Source organism: Gymnodraco acuticeps, unplaced genomic scaffold, assembly GCF_902827175.1.
Source record: "Gymnodraco acuticeps unplaced genomic scaffold, fGymAcu1.1, whole genome shotgun sequence".
In the NCBI taxonomy this organism is placed as follows: Eukaryota; Metazoa; Chordata; class Actinopteri; order Perciformes; family Bathydraconidae; genus Gymnodraco; species Gymnodraco acuticeps.
Window position 1 is genome coordinate 1,033,235 of NW_022990317.1, and position 8,957 is coordinate 1,042,191.

The 8,957-nt window shown below is 39.2% G+C and overlaps 1 long non-coding RNA gene across 1 annotated transcript; it reads left to right on the forward strand.

The window, feature by feature from the left end:
- The first annotated feature begins 938 nt into the window (after positions 1-938).
- Positions 939-2,143, forward strand: LOC117550633. The gene is made up of 3 exons (XR_004569671.1): positions 939-1,162; positions 1,517-1,608; positions 1,991-2,143. It is a non-coding gene; the product is annotated as an uncharacterized LOC117550633 (long non-coding RNA).
- The last annotated feature ends 6,814 nt before the right edge of the window (positions 2,144-8,957 follow it).

Here is an 8,957-nt window from a genome sequence, read left to right on the forward strand (position 1 = left end):
GAAGATAATATTGGTTTTAAAGAATTCAAAGCTATAAATAAACAGCAACAGGCTCTTTAACCAAGGCACTGTTAGCCTAACATGTAAACTAGTTGTTCACACTAATCCTAATATTATCACTTAATATTAGCAAATTATATTTTATTTTTAAAAACATATTGATGTAAATACATACACATATCGATTTGTTGTATAAATATTGCAAATCAAAACCTTTATTCACTAATAATTACCAAAAATCGTAGTAGTTCTATCTCCTGTTATCAATGCATTCACATTGCCCGCCATGAACTTCCGGGGAACGATCCTCGTCTACATGAACCACGTGACGATAACCGTTTTTGGACTTCCGTTGTCGTAACTCTTCTATTATATGGCTCTGGGTAAACCTTTATATATACAGTCTATGGGGTTGTCACTACCCGATCTGCAGCTCTGCCCGATCTGCAGTGCGCATGTGCGAGATGGTCCGCCATATTGGACAACTCCGTACGGCAACCCAATAAGGACACTTGACACAGTAGCTTTTGGCAAAGCTCTAAAAGAAAACTCGAGAGGGATGAGTTATTGTTATTACAACGTGACTTCAGTATTATTTAACAACTCTTTTTATTGGGTTCTTTTATTTGCGGTTAAGTACATTGTCAGAATAAGTGAGAAAATAATTTAACTTCTGTTAAACAGCTATCATACTGAATACATATTTACTGTGAATGTATGCAAAAATGTATGTCATATAGCTGTCTAACAGTAGTTAAATCCATTTTTCATTTATTCTGACAATTTACTTAAACCCAAATAAAAGAACCCAATAAAAGAGTTGTTGAATAATAGTGAAGTCACGTTGTAATAACAATAACTCATCTCTCTCGAGTTTTCCGTTTGAGCTTTGCCAAAAGCCACTGTGTCAATGTTGTCCTACTTGGGATGCCGTCCGGAGTTGTCCAATCTCGCGGACCATCTCGCACATGCGCACTGCTGATCGGGCAGAGCTGCAGATCGGGTAGTGACCATGGATGTATAATAAGAACGGTAGTGACTGTGACAGGCATAGATATATAAACACTAGATGGCTCATGGGAGATTTTCCAGCGTAGCTGACCGGCCGCCATCTTGCTACAGTCAACAGTTACTCTGATTAGCGTATGGTAGCTGTTGTAAGGTGAGTGATCTGCACAAAAATACTCTTAAATCGCTGAAATCTTGACTGATTTACAAACGGTTTGGTTTATTATAAATATTATTAGCATGGCTATGATACAGGATGCTTGGACATGTTGAAATTGCAGCTTTTCTTTGTGTATGTGGTTGTATTTATTAGCTGGCTAATAACAAGAGGCTGTGAGTGAGACCTAGTATTACAAAGTTGACCCAGCAACTTTACACCAGTGGGAGAGGCAGAACTGCTCTTTCTTTTCAACATAACTTAAGTTACACATGATTTCTTCCAAGTGGTTTGGCTTGTTAAAAACATCTTGCATTATGATACAGGAATTTGCTGGCTTTGTGTTTACAGAAGTACCTGACTATGCCGGACTTTTGTGCAGCCTACGGATGCTCTAATCACCGCAGTCTGCAAACAAGAACCCGTGGGATCACCTTTCACGTGTAAGATATGACAATATTATGACTAAAATTAGGATAATCGTTAATTACTTAGTGGATGTATGTACATTACAAGTCCTGCTACACAGGATCAGTGGGGCTATGTGAGATAATAGTATTGCAAGATTGTTGTTGACCCAGCCTCTTTAGAATATGTTGTTACCATTTCTTTACACAATTATTGAATGTTTCTTTTGGACACCTTTTTTATTACTCTTAGTGTGGTTGTCTTATTCTTAAAGTAGGCTATACATACATGCATACATACCAAAAATATGATAATTTCGGTGTGTATTTTTGTCCTTACCCTTAATGTTAAAGGAAAGAAGGGAGGAAAATGTTGACAATAATTTATATATCTGGCTACCTTTCTCATGTTTTTAAGGTTTCCCAAAACCGAAGAGAGGAGGAGGCAGTGGGAACTCGCCCTAAGAAGGGACATCTTCAGGTTCCATGAGACGCAGCACTATGTTCCCCACATATGTTTATGTTTGCTCAGTCTAATAAACCCATAACATGGTTGTGAAAGAATACCAAAGCTGAGGCTGGACGATGATTGATTGTTGGTGTGCCATGTGCCACCGTGTGTCTTTTTGGTTTTGTGTTATACTGTATTTTATTGTGTGCAGCTGGTCCTTATCTCCAAAACACATTTAAAACAAATAACCTTGAACCTTGAAGCCCCATCTCTCCCCACCTGCTCCTGCTTCCTACATCCCCTCCACACCACACCAAGTTGTTCTTCTTAATAATAATAATACATTTATTTTGGGGGCCGCCTTTCATAACACCCAAGGACACCTTACAGGGGCATAGGGGCAATATAGGGAAAAATTTAAACAGTGGATTTTGTGATATATCAGCCGGGGTGGGACAAGACAAACCACAAATGGACTACAGAAGGACACAAAAGGACACATGGTACAGTTTATATTATTCTTGGTCTTTTTTCAATAACATATTTCAAAGGTTCTGGATTTGTTTACAAATCTAGAAACTAAATACAAAACTAGGATGATAGGAAGATCTCATGTCAAAAATAATTGTGATAAATTAGACAGCACTGGCCTGTCTGTGAGCACATTTTATGTTGGTTTGGTTCTTCTGATAAAGGTGTGAATATCTAAATAATATACCAACATATGCTATTGTCATTAGTTGTGTCCCTGTTCTTCAAGCTAAGGCATTGCTAAATTAACAACTCTTGGCTTACAGAGTGGTAACATGAGACCGATGTTTATATATAAAATATAAATGTATTTTAATTTTATAATTTATTTTAAATATTAACAATATAATAAAATAAATGGAAATATATATACACCGGCAAATATTTAATATAAATACCTTGTGTGTGTGTGTATAGCTATTGCTTTATCTGATTAATGTTATTTTCATATGAAAGTCCATGATTATAAGTATGCAGTATCATAACTACATCTTTGATGTTTATAAAAAACCAAACCGTTTGAAAATTGAGCAAGCTATGGTTATTTAAATAGTAAACCATAATGTTATGAATGAGAGAACTGCCTGTAGCAAGATGGCGGCCAAGTGGCAACGTCGGTCTCCATTGGCCAGCAGCGCGGGTGAGTCATCTAGTGTTTATATATATCTATGGTGACAGGGGTAAACCCATAGGGTAAAAAAACCCGAACGAAAAGCAAAGAGGAATGTTGTCCATTTACTTCCGCTAAAAGTTCCTTCAAAATAAGAGTCCCGATCTTATTACTACCAAAATAAAAGTGCAAAACGAAACTTTACCATAAGAAAATATTGGCATACATTTATAATCACTTCTATAAAAAGGTAACACATTTTAAATATAGTTAGACATATTAAAGGTAATTTACAGCATTAATAATTCATATCTAATTCTGAATGGTTTTAATTTATTTAACATTAGAAATGTATTAGTCTGGCCAATCCAATACTTCAATGCTGAAGGGCCAATGGATCTAGCACAAAGGTCAAGAAAACGCAAATTTGAAAGGGAGACAACGGATGACCAAGAAACTAGTGACTTGCTCAATTCATTTTTGGGGGATCTGAAAAACATGACAACAGCTGCACTACTGGTGTTTTGTATACCAGCAATTGAGGGTGGACAAGTTTACTACCACTTAAGTTTCAATTAATTGTGTTAATTACTTATTGTAAAGCATTTGAACATTCTTTTGTGTCACATGTTCATTATTAAGTTGATGTATAACTGTATAGTATCTTAATTATTTAAAATATAAGGTGACTAAAAATGCCAACCGTATTTTCAGTTTTGGCAACTAAAAGCTGATGCCTGGTTGCCAGCCTGGCAACCACTTTTAAAAGTTAGCGTTGAGACCTGTACCTTTATTCGTCCCACAAGGGGGGAATTAACCTGGTTACAGCAAAAGCAAAAAGCCAAAAAGAAGCAAAATATTAATTTAGAGGAATTCATAAAATATTAAAGACAAAAATAGCAATTACACAAATTAGAATCTACAACAATATACATCCAGGTGGACAACAAATAGCACCAGTAACAATATTTTAAATAAGTAAATGTACCATGTATAAAGTAGTGTGATAGCAGCCAGGTGATAGTAAAAGTGGAAGTATATATTACAGTTATTTACAGATGTATTACAGTTGAATGTCAACCAAGAGATAGCAGCCAGTAGAAATAATAATATTAAAGCAGTAAATATGCATACATTGGACATGATTAATATTGCACAATAGAGGTGTTATAGTCTTTGTTGTGTGGTGGTCTACCAGGGGCCATGATGGTTGTACAGACTGTAAATGCATCATATTATATAAGATCATTATATGATTTGCTCTAAAATCAGTCTGAATTTTTTAGAAGGTTTGAATGACAGGGTGACTTGGAGAGGGTCTGAGTCCGACCCTTGTCAATTAACTACGGGGGTCCCTCAGGGCTCTGTTCTTGGTCCCCTCCTCTTCTCCTTGTACACAAACTCGCTCGGATCAGTCATTAGCCCGCATGGTTTTTCTTACCACTGCTACGCTGACGACACCCAATTAATTCTGTCCTTTCCCCGCTCAGAGACCCAGGTCGTCGCACGCATCTCTGCTTGTCTAGCTGACATCTCTCAGTGGATGTCTGCTCACCACCTCAAGCTCAACCTTGACAAGACTGAGCTGCTCTTCCTCCCGGGAAAAGATTGTCCAACTCTTGACCTGACAATCAACATCGGCACCTCAGTTGTTTCCCCGACTCAGACTGCAAGGAATCTGGGTGTGACCCTAGATAACAACCTGTCCTTCACTGCAAACATCGCTGCTACAACCCGCTGCTGCAGATACACGCTTTACAACATCAGGAAGATACGTCCCCAGCTGACTCAGAAAGCGACTCAGGTTCTGGTCCAGGCTCTCGTCATCTCACGCCTAGACTACTGCAACTCCCTCCTGGCTGGTCTACCTGCATGTGCCATCCGACCTCTGCAGCTCATCCAGAATGCAGCGGCTCGTCTGGTTTTCAACCTTCCTAAATTCTCCCACACCACTCCGCTCCTCCGCTCCCTTCACTGGCTTCCGGTAACTGCTAGAATCCACTTCAAGACACTGGTACTTGCTTACCGTGCTGCGAATGGATCTGGCCCTTCCTACATCCAGGACATGGTTAAACCGTACACCCCAGCGCGTGCACTACGCTCTGCATCAGCCAAACGACTCGTTGCGCCCTCGCTGCGAGGGGGACCCAAGTTCCCATCGGCGAAAACACGTGGGTTTGCTATCCTGGCTCCAAGATGGTGGAATGAGCTCCCCATTGACATCAGGACGGCAGATAGCTTGCACATCTTCCGGCGCAAACTGAAAACTCATCTCTTTCGACTCCACTTCGAGCGTTAGAACGATTAACGAAGCACTTTTATACTAATAAAGGACTGGATTACCTAAAGCCAGTTGAGTAGCACTTGAAATGTTTGGCTCTATGAAACCTGATATACTTATATGATTCTGTTTTCTTCAAGGTTGTGTCTTCCTGGTCGAATGCAGACCCGGCGTCATGGGCGGGCCCCATGGGGCCGGGCCCGCCCATCCAGGATTTGGGCCCGCTGTTTTAATCAGGGCTGAATACAACATTTTAACTGTTTCATTATTATGTTCAGTGGCGGCGCTACAGCCATACCAAGAAATGGCTTAGCCCCACCATGAAAAATGATTTTAAAGTAAGCTAAATAAAGCCCGCCAACTCGCGCGGAGTAAATTGCACAGACAGCAGTAAATACCGAAGACTAGGAACGGTTTGAAAACTTTTGTCACGTAGTGATCATCTTCTCAATAGAACATCTTTGATAATGTCTTCTGGCCAATCAGAATCACGATAACGACGTGGTGTTGTTGCAGGAAGTCCCGACGGAGAATACTTTTGCTGTAGTACATCTCTATACATCGATACAACATTACGTGTTGATATAAATCAACACATAATGAAATGAGACCCCACGGTTTGATGATTGATAGGTGTGTGGGCTGTCTTTCATTTTGACACACAGAACAATGGGGGATATCCACCCTTATCCACAATGTAAAGTCATTCACAGCCTCTTCCCTCTTCTCTCTCTGAGGAGCAGCAGGTTCAGCTTTCAGAACAAAGTAACAATAAACTAAAATGGCATTCATTTTTTTAAATATGTCGCGTAGTAATAGATGTATTTATTTTTCTTCTCAAGAGAGTACCAGAATGTGTATTTTATGTTAGTATTTCAAAAAATCTCCTGCATGTCAACTCTTTCACCTGTGGGGAAATTGCAGGATTGGCTCCAGGTCGCCCTTTTTATTTACTACAAGACAATTGTGCCTTTTTATTTCATACAGTTCAATTTGGATTGAGACAGGGAAATAATCTAAACCTCACGCGTGGCGTTTCACTGTCAAGGGGAGCATGTATGTAATTACATTGCAAATACTGACTTGAGCCCCACCGCTGTATGGGTTAACCCTACCAGAGATTACCCAACAAAAACACTCTGGAGCCGCCACTGATTATGTTTATTGTTGTTATTTGTAGGGCTTTGTCCTAATATTTATTTTTGTTTTAAACTATGTTGAAAGATTAGTTTAATATCATTTTTTTTATTTTGCTATGAAATTCTGAATTAAATTCTGAATGAAAGGCTGCGCGCGAGACTGGTTTTTCGCTGGGTTGAGTTGTGTGGGTTTTTGAGTGAGATGCGGCACAGCAGCCTGTCAGTTTACTCTTGCTAGGTTACTTTGGCTATTATCATTTATATGTATCTGCAACAATGGATATCAGGAAGTGGTTCTTGAAAGGAATATGGCAACTCAGCGCCAGATGCAGGCACATTAGAAGACATCAGTTACATTACCAACGAGTTAGCAAGCCAGCCAGGGACAAGGGAGGCTGGCGATCAATTATATTTTGAAGAGAAATGGACTCTCAAGCCGGCTCTCTCACAAACTCCTGATCTGTGCGCAAGCAGACCGCTGCACACGCTCTCTGCCTCGCTCAATCTCTCCCTCTCTCCCTCTCTCCCTTTCTCTCCATCGCTCAACCTTACTCCACCTCTCCACCCTGTGTGCTTGCCCAAGTTGGCACAGCGTTACAAATGTGCCACAAAAACAACCAATGGATGTAGCCTATAATAAGACCGTCAACAGCCTTATGGCAACCTAAACCCCCCCCCCCCTTGACAATCTCGAGATTTCCCGGGAAACGTAAGTTTCGGGGTGGGCCCGCCCTGGTAAATCAAATGCCCGCCCAGAGACGTATGTCTGCCGCCGGGTCTGGTCGAATGTACTTATTGTAAGTCGCTTTGGATAAAAGCGTCAGCTAAATGCAATGTAATGTAATGTAATGTAATGAATGACTCTTCTTATTAAATATCTGATATTTTTACATTTATGAGTGTTTAACTGTGCAATATTTGTTTTTGCAAAAAAGGAATGAACATAGAACAGGGAACAATGTTTTTTTCTGTTTAAGGTCCCTTTTATTTACATTTTTGGGTCAGAACAAGCACCAAAACATGTTGCATAAAATAAAATTCTCAGATAAATTACAAATATCTTGAATGTAGGTGCAGTGCTTCTGTGCTGTTGTATTTGCTGTAAAGTGTCTCTACTGTAGGCTATTTTTATTATATGTACAGCACTTTGGCTCGACCAAAAATCGTTTATAAATGTGCTACATAAATAAAACTTCATTTGATTTGATTTGATTTGAATATCTGTATTTATTTTACACCATGCATGAAATTACAAATTGGCAGTAAACATTTGTATTATAGATCACAATCATCATGTCGACCCATCGTTATAACGTCCTCTCTTAAACACTGCATTACTCGTTTTGCATGCATTCATAAATATACATATATGCTATGCATGTATAGTATACCACAGCTGTGAGTTTACTGCAGTGTGCAGCGAGCAGCTGGACCCCCCCCCCCCCTGCAGGAGGAGGCTGCAGCTCCTCTCTGTCCTCTGCATCTCAGAGAGCTGCAGTGAGGATCTCTGCAGAGAGGCTTACTGACACCTTCCATATTATAAACACTCAACGTCTGATAAAAATAACGCTGCCATTTTTGGTTTACACTAATACAAATGGACTTGCTTGGACAGATTGTATTACATATTAGTGATATATATATTATTTTAACCCTTAACTGGTTTATGTATCCTTGGGGATAGAGTCTTTTGGGCTGTGGCCATGTGTAAAATGGGTGCAATATGGGTCTAATAATAATAGTGTAATATATGTGAAATAACAGTGTAACATGGTTGTAAGATGGGTATAATATGGGTGAAATACAGGTGTAATCATGGTGTGACATGAGTGTAATAGGGGTGTGTTAATGTGTAATGAGGGTGTATAAATGTGTAATAGGGGTGTATTAATGTGTTGTATTATTAAGAGCATAATAACAGTGTAATTATAGTGTAATGTGGGTGTAATATCGGTGTAATGGGTGTAATGTAGAAAATAGCAATCAATATATTTTCCAAAATATGTATGTGTGTGCCCATTTAAGGGTTTAGCCTCATTAATTAAATATCTTTGCTCTTGGTATTAAATATGTCAGTTTCATGTGGGATTCGTCTATTTATATGTGTTAAGTCACATGTTTACAGTGTAGGGAAGAAACTAAGTACTTTTAATCAAGTTCAATTTTGAAGTACATGTACTTTACTTTGCAGACATTGAGAGGTGAGTGTTGTGGAAAGAGATCTGATGCCACCTAAAAAAAGACTGCTGTTCTGAATCACAACACAAAATGCCCAACAGAAAACTGCATATTTTGTATATTTCTGGTTCATTCTCCCTGTGAACGTCACCATATTGTGGACCTTGGGTTGGTTAAATGATGATGATTGCATGT